At 38.8% G+C, this 21679-nt stretch overlaps 1 long non-coding RNA gene across 1 annotated transcript in view; it reads left to right on the top strand.

Moving 5' to 3' along the window:
* The window catches only part of LOC125934844 (uncharacterized), a 136919-nt gene that overhangs the window by 15649 nt on the left and 99591 nt on the right, over window positions 1–21679 (top strand). Inside the window, exon 3 of the long non-coding RNA XR_007461561.1 lies at window positions 1268–1330. This is a non-coding gene — a long non-coding RNA (uncharacterized LOC125934844). The remainder of the gene's footprint in view (window positions 1–1267; window positions 1331–21679) is intronic.

The following is a 21679-nucleotide window of genomic DNA, read 5'->3' as shown; positions in this document are numbered from 1 at the left end:
TAGATTAGAGGTTGCCAGGGGCTGGGAGGAGGAAATGGGAGTTGCTACTAATGGGTACAGGGGTTCTTTATGGGGTGATGAAAATGCTCTAAAATTAAACAGTAGTGATGCTTGCAGAACTCTGTGGATATACTAAACACCACTGAATTTTACACTTTAAAGGGGTGAATTTTGTGATGTTTTAACTACATTCAATAAAGGTGTTATTAAAAAGCAGATGCTTTTACTATACAAAAAAACCACAACACACATTATTATTTATGAAAGGATCAGATATTTAGCTCTGTGAAAAACAAATAGACCAGAGTAAAGCAACAAGCTTCCCCCCATCCCCAAATTCTTCAATGAAGCATGTCCTGATGACAAATGACAGGCAGCCTTCTGGGCTGAACGTACATAAACACTTAGCTGACAGCTCTATTTGAGATGCTTCACATTCAGTAATATGGCTTACCTTTAAGGCAATTTAATTGTACTTTTAAATGACAGTCTATCCATGGGTTCAGCTTCACAAAGATGGCTGTACTGCCTTTATCTGCAGTAACTCTCATTAAATGAAAACACGGTGTCACACGCCTTTGCGTGTTTGACAATGTCAGGCTTCCTCCTGGGGTCTCTATGTGGGAATCTGATGGGGATATTCCTTTTAACAAAGCAGCATCAACTGTGTGAGTTGAAACCTTATCCTTTTTGTGACTTTCATAAATGTGATGTGGGCTGATGCAAAGCATTTTTTTCCTCTCCCTCCCATTATCTGTGAATTATACCATTCCAGAGAATGCAATCATTTACACCCTCAGTCTACTGGACTTCCAACAAAATGGGAGCATGGCAATAGGATCCTTGAAGTGCCTTTCTAAATAAGAAATCGGACCTTTCTAAATAGGAAACTTGATGATTTGAGTGGAAACAGCATCCTTTCATGGAAGAACTTAGGTGGACAGAACATATGGGCACTCTGGGGGAAACTCTGATTCTCTTAAAAAAATCTTTCTTTGCCACAGAGTCTTTAAATACTAGGTATGTCCAGTTAATGTTGATTCCTGCATCTAAAGCTTTGCCAGAGAAAAACTAATATGGTGCCAAAGCTTCAACAGCGTATCTCCAAAATGTCTGGGCTGAAAAGTACAAGAGTGAAAAAGTCTTATAGATTCAAGGCCCACACACTCTCTTTCCAGTTGTATTATTTTTCTAGTGCTGCATAACAAATTAATGCACAGTTAGTGGCTTGAAACAACAGTGATTTGTTGTGTCACATTTTTTGTAGGTCAAGTACCTGTCATGGTATGACTGGATTCCCTGCTCAGCATCTCACCAGGCTACAATTAAGGTATCGGCCAGGTCGTAGTTTTCATCTGCACTTGGAGTCTTCTTCCAAATTCCCTATTTATAGGCAGAATTCATTTCCTTGTAGCTGTGGGACTCTATGTACCCATTTTTCTTCTGGTTGTTGGCTGGGGACAACTCTCAGCTGCCAGAGACCGTGTGTAGTGCTTTCCCATGTGGTCCCCATGGGTACCATTTACACATGGATGTTGGCTTTCTTCTAGGCCAGTGCAAGCACATCTCCCTGACCTCCTTCCCTGTAACCAGCTAGAGAAGAGTCTTCTCTTATAAAGGGCCCGTGTGATTGGGTCAGGCCTCCTGAATATCCCTCTTATTTTAACATAACTAATTGTGGGGTAAAATCCATCCCACTCACAGTCTTAGGGACACACAGGGTAGGTACACCAGGGAGGTGCAAACCCTTACAGGCTATTTTAGAATCCTGCCTACCATACCATGCTTCTCATTTTGAAAAAATGACACTTCTTAATATTTAACAGCAAACAAAGACTTTGGGGGTGATGCTCAACTGAATGGTTATGTTTTGTCTGTGGTAAAAGCCTGAAAGTTTGGGGCCAGCAAAGGGTGGGGGAGGGGATAGATGAGAAAGGCACAGTAGCCTGTTTTCATCACATGTAAACTTGGGTTTGGTTCTATCTGCCTTGCCTTTAAGGAATCTCAATCTCTGTGACATTTCTGGAATAAAGAAGATCACAGGTGCTTGATTGTCTTGCCTGTAAAAGGATACATAAAGGTGACAAGGGCTTGTAGTCCCAGCTACTCAGGAGTTCCGGACTGCAGTGAGCTGCACTGATCAGGTGTCCACACTAAGTTCCGTGTCAGTATGGTGACCTCCAGGGAGTGGGGGCGCCACAAGGTTGTCTGAGAAGGGGGTGAACTGACCCAGGTTGGAAACGGAACAGGTCAAAACTCCTGTGCAGATCAGCAGTGGGTTCGTGCCTGCGAACAGCCACTGCACTCTAGCCTGAACAGCATGGTGAGACCCGTTATCTAGAAACCAAATAATAAAAATAAAAGGCTGCATACATATTTTCATGACTGACAGTCATAGAATCAGATCACCAGGAATTTAAGTAACTTCCTTATTGATGGAAGTCTTACTTGCCTTCCAACTTTTGAACAGTCTTTAAAAGTATGTGCTAATAGGAAGACTGGAAACTGGTGTTGAATTCAACCTACGTTCTCCAGAAATGACGCGTGAGCTATGAATTATGGAATCTACATATAAATATAAGTACTGGTATGTGAAAAGGACAAAGGCAGTTTTCTCCCTGGGTATGTTTTTGTTAATCACAGAGGGTGTCTCGTATAATTCGAAGACTTTAGTGAGTTCAGATGATCTCTGGGACTCCTAATTCTCATCATTAGAATTTAAATTCAAAACAATTAAGGAGCTGAGGCATTTTCTGGCTAGAAATAAAGGCGAGGTGAGTTCAGTGTTGTGCAGAAACAGGGAAAGGGTTGAGAAAGGGAGCAAGAATAGGGTGTCTTCCCAGGAGAATTTTAAAGCTGTTTCTAGAAAAATAACAAATGTGAAAATAAATTATACTAATCTATCCATTAATTCCTTAAATTCAGAGCCTATTAAAACATGCCTCAAAGAAAGCTTGGGATGACCTGTTCTGCCCAATTAATTTTGAAGTATTGGAAATCAATTAGTTACGATAAACAGACCGGTTCTCATTATTTTAAGCAGCTTGCAATTAGCTTCATAGAAAGATGATTGTATACAGGGCTTTAAGTAGAAAGACATGCTGGCATTGACAAAGAATACTGTGTACTCCTTTTTTTTCTTTTTTTTTTTCAAAAACTAACTCTCTTTTGTACTACAAGAACCAACTTCTGATAGTGAATTCAAACTTTTACCAAGTGGTCTGCTTTATATAGAACTGATTTAAATATTGAGACGCTGGATTTTTCCTTCTCAGTATGTGCAGCAGACACTGAAATTCTTCTGTGAATGTACACATACATGGTACCAGTTTTTGTTCGCTATGCTTTCAGCCTGCAAGCAACACAGAATGAAATGCATTTAATTCTCCTCTCATTCCTTTTAGCCACCAAGGCTCTTGGCTTGCCAAGGTACCCCCTTCCAACCACAGCCAACAAGGACTCATTGTTCCTCACTCATTAAATGCAGTAGATTTGCTTGATAGAATACATTTGCTGGCCTGCCTATCTGGTGTGCTATTTTACATCTGCAGTTTCCAAGGTATTCATTTGCTCACCAGAGGAAAAAAAAATGACGAGGAAAAAAGCATAATCTGCATATTCTGATGTTAGTACATTGATTCATTATGTCATTTCTAAAAGAGGGACAATATTATGACTCATGAGCACGGAGGAAATAAATGGAACATTTTACTTCTTTGTTGGTTCAGCAAGTGTACATTTGGTAGTGACATGAGCTAATTGCATGGTTACCATGAAATAACATGTTTTATTTTTCCGTAATAATGTAGTAACTACATAGTAACTTCTTAGGAAACAATAATAATTATACAGTAACGTGATAACAGTGCTGTTTTAGTTTTACCAACAAGTGTGGAATTAGCGGTACAAAAAGTACAAAATACACCTTTTCTGAACTAATGCGCACACCTGCCTAAAGCGATTGATTCTTCCTTGCTTTTCTGGCCCCTACTTGCTTCTCTCTCATGGCAAGCCCCTTACACTATTCAAAAGTGTAAATCTACATTCTTTTCATAATCTCTCTTCTTGAAACCCGACAAGCTATTCATCCTTTAGAGTTCTATCCTGAGGTTTAGAACTGAAGCATAAAACTGAAATACCATGTGGGGCTTTATGTTAAATAACCCAGAAGTCGCTTAGAATGGCAAAAATAGCAAAGCCAGGGGACGGCTTCCACAGTACAGCTCTGGGCAAACGGGCTATGGTGAAGACTTGAGACCCTCCTGGCAGGTTTCACATTGAGCTAAGCTGAGTCTCAAAGAAGGGCATGCATTTAGCTTCCAGGGTGGAGAGGTATAGAAAGTACTGGTTGGCACTTCCTCTGCTGGATGGTCCATGAAATACATGCACAGCTTTGGCGAGAGCAGAAGAGCTCTCATCTTTGTCTCCACAAGGGGGGAGGGTGGGGGGGGGGGTTGCAAGCATCACGAGAAATAGCTTCTCTATAGAAAAGGAATATATCAAAATGGAATTTCTCTAAACATGACAGAGAGAGAGAGAGAGAGAGAGAGAGAGGGAGAGAGAGAATCATTTATGGGAACAGAGCAAGATTCACATAGTAAAAGAGACTTAGATACTTGGCTAAGAAAACAGGACAGGCAGGAATAAAGAAAGACAGAGACACAGAGGCATACAGGCTGAGAGACAGCAAGAGAGTAAGAGAATGAATAGGTTGGAGACAGAGACAAAGAGAGACATGGAGAAGGAGGCATAGATAGAGAAACAAGACAGAGTAATAGAGACACAAAGAAAGAAAGAAAGGGAGAAGCGGAAAAAATGATATTCAAAGATGAGAAGAGAGGGAAGGAGAGAGGGATATATATATATATATATATATATATATATATATATATATATATGTCTTCGTGTGTGTGTGTCCGTGTGTGTGTATTTATATATGCATACATACATACATATATATAAGACCTTCTGATTTTTGGTCAGCCTTGTTCTAACTATTTTTGGAGTTGTATGAGGGCCAGAGGCAATACTTCTGTTCATTATAAAATTGCATTGCATTTTCAACTTCTGGTTTGGTACGAAGAAATGAATCATACAGCCTCAGAGCTGTACCATCATTTTTCTCTGTGGTCTAATTTAAATTCTCTATCAAATACCATTGCAACAGTGACTTTTAACATTTTGCATGATTTATGCTGTTAATGAGCAAAGAACCAGAGCAGGTTGGGATGTTCTCTCTAAAGGGAATGGAGTAAAATAAAATCCGGCACACCAGCCTTGCAGAAGTATTCCAATTCTGATGGCTCTCATTCAAGCTGATCACTTTAAGTTCTTGCTCCTACTTATTACAAATGAAATGGCATCTTTCAATGGCTGGGATATCTAGATACCTAGATACCTTGATTTTTGCCCATAGAAGAGAACTAATTGAGTGGGGAGGAAATATCCCAAAGGTAGGGGGAAAGCCACAACATGATCGGATTGACTCCAGAAGATGAGCATGCTAGTCCAAAGGAAGACAGGGAAGACACTAAAACCTTCAAATATCTGGGTTCACCGAACCCAAACACATTGGATTTTGATGGCCTAGAGGTCTAAATTATAGACTGCAAGTTCTGAATTTCCCAAAATGCATCTTGGATTGTTTGAAGGGGATATTGCCATATGTTGAAAGAGTACTTTGTCATGGATTAAGAAAGGCAGCAAGAACCCAAATCCCTGAAATGTACCATCTGATTCCGTGTCAGATGTTTTGACCTGAGCGATGCCATTTATAACCCTAGACCCCTGCTCATCACCCCATTCCACTTTCCTCTTTGGATATGTGGATCTCTATTCTAAACTTATTTTCAACACGAAATGTTGAAAAGGTGAAATTGACAGTTGATCCAAGGACAGTTTGTAAGAGAATGGGGAAGTGTTTCAAAACCATCCACCCAACCAATATGAATCCCTTCTCTCTTTCCCCAACTCTGTCTGGAATGTGCTATGTTAATCTCTATGTAGGGAGCATGGTTGCACATGACACAGTGTGCTCACGGTGTTTCACTATGGGTTGGAGCTTTATCAGTGTTATGGGCTGTGATCCCCAAATTCATATATTGAAGCCCTAATACCCAGTACTCAGAAAAGGACTGTACTTGGGGAAAGGTCTTTACAGCAGTCATTAAATTAAAATGAGATTATTTGATGAGCCCTAATCTGATGTGACTGTTCTCCTTATAAGAAGAGAAGGTTGGGGCACCTGGGTGGCTCAGTCGATTAGGCATCCATCTTCGGCTCAGGTCATGATCTCACGGTTGGTGGGTTTGAGCACCGCATCTGGCTCTGTGCTGACTGCTCAGAGCCTGGAGCCTGCTTCGGATTCTGTGTCTCCCTCTCTCTCCCTCACCCCCCACTTTCTCTCTCTCTCTCTCTCCCTCTCTCAAAAAGAAATAAACATTAAAAAAAATTAAAAAAGAGGTTAGGACATTGATACACATCATGTGACGACACGGAGAAGACAGTTATTTACAAGACAAGGAGAGTGGTCTCAGAAGAAACCAACCCTCCCAACATGTTGATCTACCCTCTAGAGCTGTGAGACAATAAGTTTCTATTGTGAAGGCACCAAGAGTGTAGTACTTTGTTATGGCAGCCCTAGCAAATAAATATAATCAGTTATCATTATGTGTACCAAGAATCATTTTCAGATGGTTAGGTATTCCTTAACTAATGAAAGCTGTACTTCATCAATGATAAAAGTCTTTCGTATGCTTTTTAAGTATAAATTATATTAACCAACCATTTTAAAATTGGTATTTAGAATAATGATTACTCCAAAAATATTTGGTAGCCTTTTCATTAGTCCTCAAGTATCCTTTTCCAGCTCACTCTGAAGGTGAGAAACCACTCTGTAGTCTGTACTACCTACTTGGGGCAGTATCCGAAGGCCCAGGGACCCTACCCTCTCTCTCAGCAATGACATCCTCTGTTCCTCTTCCTTCTGCATGCTCCCTCCATGAACAGAGAGCTGTTGTCCCTCTCCTGTCTCTCCTTAAGTGTCCTTTCTCTGACCCTTTCTCTTAATGCCTTTACTTCCTTTGTGACATTCAGTGGAAGCCATGTCTTCGCTCCTGTCCTGGGTGTTGATGTTGTTTGCCCTTAACTTGGCACTCTGCTGGCCCTTTCAGACTTCTGTTGACAATCTCTTCTCTTTTGAAGTTTGAACTAGTCCTATTCAACATTTGGTCCCCATAACTGCTCATTTGGTTACCAGTCCACAAGGAGATAAGGAGCTTTCAACAGAAAGTAAATTAATTGTATTGCCAAACCCACTGTTTAGTTTGGCTCTTTGCCTAATATTATTATTATTTAAATAGTAGTAGTAGCAGTAATAGCAAAATTTTCTCCAAGAAACAAAGAAAGGAAACAGTATGTTGATTTACATTCTGGCACAAGCTACTTATCTCATTAGGTTCTGGTACTTTCAATGGCCCTGGTTTGCACCTTCTATTTACCTCCTTTATTCCATGACTCTGCCTTACCTTTGGAGCTCACTCTTACTGTATTTGTTCTGCTCTTTTTTCCCCAATTCCTAAAAGTACACATTTCCTTGGTTTCTTCATTTAACTTTGTCCCTGTGAGCATCTCTTCTACTCCCTTGAATCCTTTTCCAACTTGAACTATTATTCTGTATATTGAAGCCTGATATGAAACACTCTCTGGTCACCGTATAGTTTGCACTGGAAGCCATGTTGTGTTGAGCCTTTTGCCAGTGGTAGCTCCTGTTTGCTCTTAAAACACATAGTAGATGATCCAATTCCTGTCCCCCTCAGCAATTTGATTTCACATTTCACTCCCTGGGCCTTGCCTGAATTTAACTGCTTTCACTAAAATGCTAAGTATATTGCACTTATGTATATTGCACAATATGTCTTTTCATAATGTTTTAATTTGTAAAAGTAGACAAAAAATGGAAAGAATACTTGGGTACCAGTATCACCTAAAGAAAAAAAAAAACGGTTATTTCTGTTTTTTTCTGAATCCTTGTTGTGGAGTCCTTTCCAGAATTCCATGTCCAGCATCCATATGTGGATTAGAAAGTAATATTCACGACTTTGCAAGCAGGTATTTGAGGAGGAGCATCCTTGAGCTCACTCCCTACCTGCACCTGCCTCAATGGTCAAGCGGCTACTTGTTTCTCCCTGGGAACAGTCGCTTTGCAGGGAAATGTTCCGTCAAAGCCCTGCTCTTGCTTCTCCATTTCCACATGTGCCCAGTGAGAATGGAACATCAAGAGGCCCTGGGCTTTTTCTTTTTTTACTTTCTCTCTCTTCCTTTATTCTTTTCCAAATCCCTTTATTTTGCTTTGGTTCCTCAGTTTCATCCTAATAACTCCTCCTCTTCTGCTTCTGCAGGTGTGAGCTTTCTCTAGGTTCTCTGTCATATGCACTCCAGCCCTTCTCCTCTGCCTTTGGCACTTGCTCCTATACTATTTTCCACATTTAACCCATTTGTATTCCGTGCCAATTCTTGAATTTATCCTAAACGTGCTCCTTAAGGTTCGATCGCTAGGTTTCCATGAAGCCCGTTATGTCCTGTTTGCTAAGAGGAAGTATTTTCATCATTCATATTTATCCAAAAAATAGCATGGATATTTACAAAAATATAGATTTAAGACTTCAGGACTCAGATTCTCCTTAGGCTTGTGCTTTCTATTGGGTATGGCCATAGGTAATCACAGAGTCTTCCAATAAATGGTGCTGGCTGACTGGGTAGAGATTTGTGGAAGGTACTCTTGGCAATAGATGGGATGGGATTTGTGCAGTGAAATGTCTAAACTTATTTCTTAAGCTTAAATAACCTAGCTGCTTTATGATGATGAAGGTCACCTTCCTACTCCTTCTTCTATTCTAGTTATAGATAATATCTCATCAATTTTTTAATAACACCAGTGTTGTTGAGCAGAGGTTCTTATCCTGGAGTTTAAGGCAATAGAGCACAGCAACTCAGAACCTGGGCTTTAAAATCAGACTGAACTGTGTTTTAAATCTCGCTTTACTACTCATGAGCTGGGTGGACAAGAGCAAGTTATTCAGCTTCTCTGGGTCTTGGCTTCTCATTACATCAAATGGGGGATAATAATGACTTCTTTCACAGTTCTAAGGATTAAAACTATACAAATAAACTGAAGTTTTTGCACTTCTTGTTGGGAAAAAAATGGCTTAAGGAATATATGGGGCGTGGGTTAAAAAAACCCTAAGTTACATGATAGCTGCCAAAGTCATTTTGGGAAACCTTGTGGGGAAATACAGACTCAGCTAGTCTTTCTCCAGAGCAGCTGTTAGTGAGATTCAGTGAACAGGCCTATTTGACTTTCTATAAAGAGAAATACGTTATATATATTAAGATGCTGGGAGAAGTGAAAACAGTCGGTAATTTAAGATAGAAGCCCTAAATTAAAGTTACAATGGCAGCCACTCCTACCTTGCAGGTACTTATTTGTACTTGAGAAACTTGTCACAAGAGCAATTGCATGTGACTTCCTCAAGAGTGAGTGGCCTGGCGTTTTTTAGTGCAATGATTTTTCCCAGCAGGGCTGAAGAGGCCAGGCCAGATGGTATGAGGATATCTCTAAGGTGTTAGCACAATGTCCAGCATACAGAAAATGCTCAAAAATTGTAGCTGTGATTATGTTCAGTTAATGTCAGGGCTTCAAGGAGTCCAAGAATCCCCTCTGGAATTGCATGCTGATTTTTATGCATTTTTCTAAGGGTTGAACCACACATTTACTCAGATTCTAACACGGTTCATAATCATTAAACATGTAGCGATATTTTAGCTTGTATCTCAAATGTGGAATCAACCTACAGTCTCAGTTCATCTTTGAAAATGCCTTGGGACTGATATTAAACCCGTGGAGCTTCACCTCAGATTTGGCGCAAAGAAAGGTCAGACATTGTCTGTGATAAATCACTGTAAAAACCCAGAAACTAGCCTGGAACTGGAGAGATGTTTAGGCATGAAGACATGATATATCGGCTAGCATTGGGTACAGCTAACATGCTCCTCCCTGTGCATCAAGAAACCCATTTAATTGTTCTGTCTACTGAGTAAGTCCATTCTGTCCTTCACTGATGATCCTCGAAGCTGCCCTTTGAAGGTTGCTGGTAATCGCCAGCGGTAAGTGGCAAAACTTAGACATTTTGGTGCCCTACAATAATCATAGATCCTTGAACTGGGACATTGTGTAATGACTCCAGGATGTGGAATCATGCTTATCTTTGAAGGCTCAAATTATATAGCACATCTATCAGTGGCCCCTGCTCCAGATAGCCTCATTTCATCGGACAAATACACACCCCACACTTCCTACCATAATACTATTTTGGAACGATGGTGTGTATTTCTTACGGAGGCTTTTGTTTTACTTTTGGTTTTTTTTTGTTGTTGTTGTTTTTTTCCTAAAAGTCAGTTAACTTCAGAATTATATTTTCTATTCCATTGAACACAGGCCTTGCTAAACCCTCTGACTGGTTGGGTTTCTGAATTGGGTTGCAGTCTGGGAGTTTTGTTTTTTACTTTTATTTCTTTTCTTTTTCTTTTTTTCATCTTTCAGTAGTAATTTTGTGACATGATACATTTGCTGGCACCTTCGTTAACTATGTTCATGCATTCCTTTACACCTTCTAGAACTGTAAATGTAATCCCATGCACGGCTGTTGGAGGGAGTCCGGGAAGTGAGATACAGCAAACCAGAGGTGTGGTAGGGGAGATGAGTGTGCACAGCAGATAACTGTACTTGATTAGCTAGATTTAAATAGTGTCGGACGAATTTGCCAGGTGAAAATAAAAATTGTCAGTTCAGTTTAATTTCATGGTGAATCAAACAAGGAAATTAGATTCTGCTACTCTGTCAGTTTGACATCCACAGCAAGTGACAATTAGAGATGATGAGAGAACTTATATTTACTTTGAAACTCTTGATTTTCTGATAGGCATGTAACTTTTATTTACCCTTGCGTTGCAGAGAAATGTGGCATAACAGTGGCATTAGTAGAGGTTGCTGGAACATTCAGGATATAGGCCGATGAGGCAGAAGGGGCAGGTAGAGAGGCCAGAGCTCACTTTCATAGTGTGACATAATCAGATTGAGAGGTACGCTGGAGAGCGAAAACCCCTGTGCTCTTAGGCCAGCGGAGTGTAGAGCTGAAATGCAGATAATAACACAGTGGTCACACCTCTTGCTTCAGCAGACGAGATTACATTAGAGCAAACTAAGGCCGGAAGGCAGGGGATGAAACTGGCTCTGACTTGTGTGGTGGCAGCCAAGCCATTCGGGTCGCTTTTCCATTTTCTTCACAAGCCCATGACCGAAACATCGGGCAACTTGGGGGGACTCACCTTTAAACACAAAAGCATTTCCAGACATCCTCCCCCACCCCCCATGAGACAACAAAGTGGAACTTCAATTCCAAATTAGGGTTCAGAGAGCACAGAAAATTTGGTAGAGGTGAAGCATGAAACGATCACATGGGAAGTTGCTTCCTTGATTTACAGCAAAAGTTCTTGGCAAGAGGTAGATCTCCATAGCACAGGGAAATCATTTCTCACCTGAATTTGTTTCCAAAGAAGGAGTTTTAGGGTTGACTGATTGGCCATCTCTGGATAGCAAAGACAGCATTGGGAGATATAAACAGAATGAGAAACAAAATATGGTTTGATTCAAAGTGAGTGGTAAAGACTAGGTATTCTTGTCTTTGATTTAATGGATATGTAGTCATTTTTAAAGGATTCTACATCTTATGGGTATAAAGTTCACAAGAAGGCCTGGATAAGTCAAGTCACACCTTTCTCAATGCGTCATGGACCTGAACGTTCACTGCCTAAAAGACATCCCTTCTCTCACTCTTTCTAGCTGGTTAAGGAGGAGTACAACCCTGGCTCCAATTAGACATTTATTTTGCTAACAAAACAATGTGTCGGTGTTCAGTATAGCCTTCTTATTTGCCTTTCTCCGCGTTAACCTCAGACCTTCATATTATTATATGACCAGCGCATACTAAGAGGATGGTAGAATAGTCAGTAAATAAAAGTATGAATGGATACTTTTGGATTCTAATATTTTGGGACTGGGAGACTTGCTTGGGAGGTTTACCAACTAAAAACCAAAATCCTGAATTAGGAAAATTTGCTAGCTACCTGGAGCATATCTTTGTTATCACTGGTGATTTTGGATTTATTTCTTTAATCTGGCATGATCAAAGTTTGGCTGAAAAGGAAAAAAAAAAAGAATCCTGAATAATTTGAAGGTGATGATTTCAATTGCTAATCAAATAGGACACATGAGATTGTATCCTAATTATTTGGAAATGTGATAATTCATGGAAGTGTCAGAGTGGAGAAAGGAACACGAATTATTTCTTTTCTATTTCCCACATTTCTTGGTACAAATTTAAAACATGAAATGAGAGCGATGATCATTGCCTCAGCTATATAAAATTCTTAACAATTTGATTACTGCTTATACCAGAATTCTAGTAAAATTGGAGTACACTCACTCTAGGGTACTTGTTACACATAAATTCCAAAAGCATCTATTTAAAACCTTCTTCAACATTTTAAAAATGAGGTACAATAATGGTAAACAACTTGAACTAGCGATGAATTAGCAGCACACAGCTTGACAGCCTTACATAAATCCCTACATTTCTACATCTTGTCTTTTATTGGGAAGCTAATTGATGCTTGAGTATATCATCTGAATCACACTAGGAAGATAAATATTTATAAGTGAAAAATTGTGTAATGTTCTAGAAATCCAGAAAGGGACTTCCTCACTTGGTCTTAATACTCACTGTATCCCTTAACCCCTAAACAGCTCCTACATACTTATGTAAAGTATAAAGTTGTTTATCCCCACTTCTCTTTTTTCTTTTCTTTTCACTTCATTACATTTAATTTCCTTTTCTTGTTTTTGCCGAAGTTTCTTTAGGGCAGTTAAATATTGCTAAAGATGGTCTGCTAAGACCATAACCCACAGTTCTGTTTTATTGATGGCAAATACTTAGAAACTGAAATTTACTATATACTCTTTAGTTAATGTTTTTGAGGGGTCCCTGAAGGAAAATACGGGCATAAGTCTATATGAGCTGTGCCTTTAAGAAGTCACTTGCCATAAAATGATAGAGGGTATTTATCTCTGATTTTGTCCCGTCCCACCTTGAAGTCCTTTGTGAAGGCTTTTTGTCATGGTATAGATAGGATCTCTGTGTGGTTTGTAAAAAAGTTTCAAATTATGATTCTGAATTTCCCCAAAATAAATACATTGCCACTGTTAGCATATTAATTGCCAATTGGAACATTCTCCAGCTCGACCATAACACAATGCCATGGTTCATTACCTGCAGATACTCCATTCAGCAAGCCACTGGTTACATGCAGATATTCCAAATGACTTCATAAACACAGGAGCACATACTGTTAAGCAGTGATTAATTCCTACAAGACCATGTGATGCCCTGTAATTCTTTAATAGTGCCAAAGTGATCTATAGCATGAGTGCATACTTTGGCTAGCTCAGCAAATGCCCAAGGGAAGCATCAGGAACATCTCTCCTTGCAGGCATTTTGTGGGGATTTTATTCACCTTGGAAAAGGACCTACAGCTTGCACAGAAAAGATGCTTTAAGAAACTTGCGCGTGCAGTTGCTCAGGGGGAATAAAAAGACATTTCTTTCCTCTTAAAGATATATTTTTCTTTTATGGTGTTCACATGATCATTATACCCAACAAAAGGAAGTGGGACAGCTGCCCTTTTTTTCTTTCTTTGGCACTATTGCTGGGAGAGACGGTAGGCCCCTTTCATATATTTTGAGATTCTTTATTCATTATACAAAAAGGTTCTTCTAAGGATACACATCAGTAGCCAGTTCCATCAACAGCAGAGCATGAACAGAATGCATTTAGAAACCAGTGAGGTTACAACAGCAATCAACGTTTTTCAACGATGCGCTCCAATTTTAAATGAGAATTCTGGTGACTCTGTGATGTCAGACAGCGTATTTTGATTAAAACATTTCTTTATTGAATTTTTTATGGGCCCATTACTGGAGTCCCTGGATACATATAAACATTTTTCAGGACAGTGCAATCCAGCAGAGATGTGGGACTGGGCCTGGAGTCATAAAATAGGAAACATTAAACCAACGGCTAGGGAGTGCACAGTTACCCTAAACATCAGTGACCCAGACTCTCCCTTGGGCTCAAGCCACTCTGTAAAGTAAATTAGGTGCCTAGGGACGAATATGAATAACTGTGGGCACTGAAGGCATAGTTAGTGCTGGGAGGGCCTTATTTCCAAATACCATTTAATAGTGGAAGCAAGTAAACATATACTTGTTTATATAGAAAGAGTGAGTTCTGCCAAGCCCCGGATTGGAGACAGACATCCATTTCCAGTCCTGATTTGAACACCCATTCTAGGGCGGATTTTGACAACTCAACTAAAATACCTGACATTCAGATGCCTCACTGTAAATGAAGATATTACAATACCTGCTGGGCTTGGGCATAGCCCACAGGTCAATCAAATGAGAAAAAAAAATGTATCTGGAGAACCTCTGTCAGCCTAAAAGTGCATAATAAAGAGAAATTGCCATCATTTATTTGATGATGAAAACGTCAAAAGAGGCCTTCAAAGTTTTCTTTAAAAAGAAAACTCAAAATCCGAGGCTTTAAAACTATGTTTCTAAGCTGACCCATTTGTTTAAAGGCCTACTTGCTCCTTTACCTTCCTTGAACTAATTATGGAAGTGATGAAATGGGCTTGGTAGAAATTTCCCCAAAGGTACACTGTGTGCTGAGTAGGGTGTTTGTGTGGCTTGGGAGTCATGGTTCAGCGGTGAGAGCTGATGTGTTCTCTGTGCTATTTCTCTGAGCTCTAACTCGGGAAAGTTGCTCACAATGAGCGTGGCTATAAATGAAGAGTTACATGCAGTTCACATTTTATTGGAGAGAAAATCATAACTTTTGTCCTTTTTCTTTGGTTTATTGAGATAATTTACATGGTTTTAAAGATAAAGGATTGCACTAAAGCCAAGTAATTCATGTGAATTTTCAAGGAATCTCAGCTGTCTTATTTTAGAATAGCTCCTATTTCTGTGTGATTTGTGTCTGTGTGCATGTGTGTGTGTGTGTCTGTGTGTGTGTGTGCATGTGCACGTATGCATGTGCTTTATGGTTTAGATGGAAATGAGTAATTCTGGAATGAGATTACATAAATGATCCACAGTAATGAGAAATCCTGAAGATAAAATAGATGGTTTTCCTGAGTCATCAACTGTTCAGGAGACTATATTTAGCTGATATTAACTCTTTAGAATTCCAGGGCAAGATTCTCATAAATAGTGAAGGGCTAGATGCCATTTCAGGTTATTAAATATTGTTTTCAAGTCACCACAGTTTCCAAAGTGTTTGTTAAAAATGAATGGAATTGATATTCATGTGTTTTGTAGTTCTTTTATTAAGGTATGGTGTCTAAGATGTGGGACTTTTATGTGTTGAGAAGTACACACACATAAAAGGGCATATGATTTTTTTTTTTCTGAAGTAACTTTTAATTGGGGGAGATGATAAGCAATCCCATCAACACACAGTCTTTTCACAATGTAAAGGATGGAAAGGCTATCTTGGGTTCATTTGGAAGAAGAAAATTCATGCCCACATATTATTTATCCTTACCATTGAATCAGCACGCACTTTTGATGTTTATTCCAATTTTCAACCTAAATAATAAAGCAAATTATAAAGTTTTATTTCATCATATAAATTGAGCTACAATGATTTATTTGTTCTCAAGAAGATTTTTTTTCTTGAGTTTTATTTAAAAACCCAACACACTTTTGGTTACTACCAACTGTAATTCTGGTTAGAAGGTAGATGGTAGGAATGAAGTTGAAGGAAAGGTGGTTCTCACCTTCAAATTTCCTAGAGTGAGAGAAGACCTTTAACTACACAGTTACCAAGTTGGGCACCGGAGCGTGGAAAGAAGTGGGCTGTGGCTTTAATATGGAGATATCTCATATGCTCTGGAGGGACCAGCTGATGCTTGGTGAGATGCATCGCTGTGGTTCTGAGACCTGACGTTAAGACAGAAAAAAGAAAAAGAAAGAGTGGGTGAAAAATAAAGAAAAATTGTAGATGGTGGGACAGGGAGCCAAAGGCACCTGACTTGGAGATACCTGGGGCCTACGTGCGTGACGAAGCTTGTGGTTTTGAGCACGGGCTGTTGTGACGTTGAGGTGCTTGTCAGTTTTTAAAATGTTTTCTTTTTTTACGTTTGCTTCCACTCTTAACTTTTCTCAAATCAGGCTGACAAAAGGTTTTGTTTGTTTGTTTGTGTTTGTTTGTTTTTGTATCAAACAAGCTTTACTTTAACATACTGAAATGACATGAACTTTTCTCAAACTGAAGACATTTGGTGATCTAATTTATTTGGGACATGGGACCGCTACTGTCTAAGCTATTTGGAAATAAAATGCATAAGCTGTCCTTTGTTAGTTATGCTAATGTGCGGTCAAGATAGGTATCTTGAAATCCTTGAAGACTGACCAGTCACTCACTGCTACATTAGGTGCTGCAAGGGTGTGAGTATATTTCACGAAAAGCCTCCTCTGTGGTGTTTGCTTTGCCCCACGTACGTACAGGGGGTCTGACTCAAATGAGCTTAGAAGACTCCTTTGGGCTCTTTAGCACAAGGCCTGGAAGTGTAATTGGCCTTGTTCTTGCCTCCTTTTCCCAGGGCCCCAACTTGCTGGCTGCTTGGCCTTCTGTGAATATAGTTGTCTCCTCTCAAGAAGGAGGACTTTTCTGGCTTATTTACCTTATTTGGCTTCATTAGATGATAGACAGATGATGAATTGGTAGATTGATAGATTGATAGGTAGAGAGGTAAATAGATGGGTGGATGGGTAGATAGGTAGAGACAATACACTATCATATGCTAGAATATAGCATATAATACAGTTGAGACAAAGACATAGTTTGCCCAGTTAAATCCCACAGACCTCTTTGTTTGCCCCCTAAACCTCTAATCCCAATTAAATTGGCTTAACTGTGCAGTTTCAAATATTCCATTGGGTCCTTAATCCAAACGAGAACTAACTTTTCTCAGTCTAGAGATAGATTTTCTGATGGAGACTATTGTTAGGGGGATTTATGCTTTAGAAGTCCTTGGTGGTATCCTAGGGCCTCTCAGCAAATTATCCCATTGTTTAATCATCCAAACTTCCTGGACAACTCTTCCATTTTCTGTCATATGCTTCTTGGAATCATGCTAATGACAAATGGAAAAATGATGAAGCCTTTGGGAAATAGTTTTTCTTTTAACTTCATGTAAAAAAAAATCTAGTATTACACTATTAACCTAGAAGATTGGAAGTGAGGGAGAAGAAAGAGATGGGTTGTTGTCAAGGTCAGTGTCAACAAAAGGTCTTTTGTTGTATCTCCTGTAGAATGTAGTAGTTCAAAGAGCATTCTGGTAAATAAAGTCTAACAAACAATGACACAGGGAGTCATTGGGGGTTAGCTGTAAAGCATCACTTTACTTTCAATGTGGTAGGCGATTTTGCATTAAAAATATTTTTTTTTTTTGGTGTATAATTGTGCTTCAATTTTCTCAAATGGCAAGGTTCTTTTCAGTACTGAATGTTTTGAAATAACATGAAGATTGAGGAAAAATTTGCCCTTCCTTTTTCCCACAGGAAATAATAGGAGGAAGACCAATTTTTTACTAATTGTATCTTTCATACACCTTTAGAACTTACACAGAATTGTTTTCTTTAGGATGTCAGGGCGCGAATACCTATGATTCTCAGTGTTTTTTGGATTTGGGAATGATGAGCTAGCAAACAAAGGGTAAGAATACTGAGTCAGCTCACCCTGACTCACAACCTATTAATGTGTATACAATTAGCCTGATGGTGAGGGGGAAGCAAACATTTTTTTCTTCTGTCTGATGTCTTTTTATGGATATATGATAGCAAAGGTATAACCCCATTTCTTAGGGATAAATGAAAAATTTCCCCAAATATTAAGAGAGAAATAGTGTAGAAGCTCTTAATCTTTCTTTTGACATAGGTTTTGAAAAGGTCTTGGTGGAACCCTCCCCAGCTCAATAAAATTTTGAGGTTAATGTCTTAAGGAATGTATAATTACCTCTTCTTACTTTAGTGTTAGAAAAGGATTTAGTTTGGCTATAATGGCCTGTAGAATTTAATCGTACCTGTTTTAAAATTTTAATCTGTATAGTATACCTAACTTCATAAGGACAAGAAAACTGCAAGAGAACCTGAGCTTTAAAATCTCTCTCTCTCTCTCTCTCTCTCTCTCTCTCTCTCTTCTCTTAAGAATGCTTTTTAGGTTTGATGGCTTTATTGGTTCTGGTCTTCCCCATAAGACATGAGTGCAGAGCTAATAACTACTGCTATTCCGTCCCAGAATGAGTCTTTGAAACTGAAACCACACAGCTTCACTGTTTGGGTCATGAATTTTCCATTTAACCAAATCATTAACCAGATTATGTAAACATCCTTTATTTACATTATAAATATCTCTCAGACTGTATTTATTCCTGCCTCCCTCCGCCATCTAGCCCTGTCTCTATTTTTCTCTATTTCTGTACCACAGTAAAAAAAAAAAAAGAGATCTTTTTCCCATAATTGTACACAGAATACCAGTGGTATAACATCCATTCTGTCACCTTCACTTTTTCTCTGAAAAGTGTAACATAGATTAGTTTTGCTCTCAGAAAACATAAGAAACCAAACTCACCAAATAGTATACATTAATTATGTTCAGCATTTGTATTTAGTTATACCTCAATAAAGTTGGGGAAAAAAGAAGAAAGACAAGCTGAACATTGTTTTTCAGAATTTATAATTCACAATCCATAAATTAAAATAATTTACTTTTTACTTTTCACTGTATTTAAGAAATATATGTTAATCATTGCCCAAGATTACATACTGGCTTTTGGTGTTTTGCAAAATCAGTTGGTTAAATAGTAGTTTAATCCGTAAGGATTATTGCAGAAAAGTCCCTTGTATTCCCTTTTCGCTCGATACTTCTCTGTGAATAGTGTCTTAGAATTCTGTATCTGTTGGCAGAGATTCATAATCTAAAAAGAAATGTGCTTTGGATAGTGTTCAGATTTGTATTTTAATTCTCACTTACAAGAAACTAAATTAAAAATAAACTTAATTCTAAATCTTTGGCCTCTGGGTCCATGGTAATTTATCTCTACTGTTTCTTCTGAGAAGAAAGAATGACAACTGTCACCTCCATGTTGCACTGTTTAAGGCATTTCCTTCTTTTTTGTCAACACTCGAGTTATCTATTGCTAACCACCCTCCAATGTATTGGCTTAAAACATTTGTTATTCATATCTGTCTTTGTGGGTTGCATGGGGTGCTTCTTGCTCATGTTTTCTTATGAGTGCAGTCATCTGAACATTCAAGATGGCCACTCACATGGCTGGCAGTTGATGTTGGCTCTGGCTGGACCTCAACCACACTTTTTTTTCTTTTTAATATTTATTTTTGAGAGAGAGAGAGAGAAAGAGAGAGAGAGAGAGAGAGAGAGAGAGAGAGAGAGAGAGACATAGCACAAGCATGGGAAGGGTAGAGAAAGAGGGACACACAGAATCTGAAGTAGGCTCCAGGCTCCAAGCTGTCAGCACAGAGCGTAATGCGGGGCTCAAACTCATGAACAGCGAGATCATGACCTGAGCTGAAGTTGGACGCCTAACTGACTGAGCCGCCAAGGTGCCCCCACAACCACACTTTTAATCAGATCACCTACACCTGCTTCTCTGTCTGTAGAAGTCTATGGGAAGTTATTTACTCTTTGTGGCTATTACTTTTCTGAGTTCATATCTGAGTGGTGTTGACAGATAGGCTTGGGGTCACTATTTGTTACTATGGCCAATAGGAAGGAAGCTGGCTGCTGAGTAGGAAAGATGACACACTGGAACCAACCACATGGACCATGGCAACTTGCTTCTAACCAGTGTTGATATCCAGAGTGTAATGGCTATTGTTTCATTTCCACCTCTCAAGTCTTATGCAACTTCACTTTTAGCCAACTCTGAGCTGAAACCATATGGAATTAGGGGATCTGGGAGATGTTGCCCCCAATGTAAACAACTTGACAAAAGAACAATCCAGCACATTTCACTCCTTGTCAGCTTGGTATCTATCCACAGCTTATTTCATCATATTTAAGCTTCAAATATAGACAGTTAAAAACATGCTTCTGGCTAATATGCATCTGTTTCCTTTACAAGTGAAAATATGCTAACTTTTTTTCCCAGCAGAGGATTTACAATAGGGGATTTCTCATTCCCCATAGATAAAAAAATGTATAAAACCCATAACTATACTTCTTTAAGATAATCTGTTTTCAACAGTTATTCACAGAAAGCTTTTGTTCTTTTATTTGCAGTAATACATTATCAACTACTTAAATTCTAGTGGATGCCTGACCTTAAAAATTTCCTCATTTCTTCCTTTGTTTGCAATTTTATTACATTTGTAGAAAAAGTGTTTTTATTTGTATCAGCAATTTAATCTTTCTAGTAATTTTGTATCAGCAATTGTATCAGCAATTTAATCTTTTCTACTAATTTTTGTTACTTATAAAATAAATAGAATTTTCAATAATAGGTCAAAATAATTGCCTAAACATTATTGAAGAGAAAACATGATGGCAACACTGTCATTATTCCCAGGGGGAAACTATAGCTTAAAATGTTTACTCTTTAGCTGTTGTACAGATGTAAAAAAATAAATTGAGGTATGAAGGTGATGTGAGGTAGTGGTTGTTGTATAATGAGTATAGAAGTCTTATGGAAGGTAAAGGTATTAAAAATTATATGCTTTCCTAGAATATGCCAATGACTTTTCATGCTTGTCACTTTTACCATATTGTGAAACTTCTTAGGATAAATAAATGGATTAAGTAATAGGAACATTTTATGACTCTTGATAAGTGGGAATACAGTGCGGGGGCGTATAAGTTAGACTGTGATTATATGGATGAGAAATGTATTCTGGAAAATGTGAGGTATGAACTGAGTTCTGGAAAGGAAAAAAGAATTAACTATGTAAAAGTAATGGAAATAAAGAATAAATTATTCAAGGCAGTTTGGAAGGCAGAACCACATCATCATAAGGTTGGGGAATTGTTAATATCTCCACATGGCTGGAGTGAAGTTTGCATATGACCCAGGAATAGGTGGGTAGAAGTATGAGTCAGCATAGTGGCTAGAAGAAGCAAAAATCATGAAAGATTGTATGAACTAAACTAATGGTTGATCTTGATTCTGAAAATACTGGCATGTTCTTCATGGAGGCATGGGGTCAATGTGACCAGATGTGTTTTCAGGAAAAAAAAAAATTTTTTTTTTGGCAGCTATGAGCAGCAGAACTTGGAGAAACCAATGAGAGACCAGTTAGGAGAATATTATTATAACTGAGGAGAGATGAAACAAAGGGATGAAGAAGGCAGTGACAGTAGGGATTGAGAAGAGAGGAAGGCATTAGACAACATTACAGAGGTTATATCCACGAGAGCTGTGCCTTTGTGTTTGGACGTGAGGAGTGAGCAACAAGTAGGAAGAATCTAAGAGGACTTCTAGA

This window comes from Panthera uncia, chromosome D4 (genome assembly GCF_023721935.1).
Source record: "Panthera uncia isolate 11264 chromosome D4, Puncia_PCG_1.0, whole genome shotgun sequence".
Taxonomy (NCBI): domain Eukaryota; kingdom Metazoa; phylum Chordata; class Mammalia; order Carnivora; family Felidae; genus Panthera; species Panthera uncia.
The sequence above is the reverse complement of the archived record's forward strand: the minus strand, read 5'-3'. Positions and strand labels throughout refer to the sequence as shown.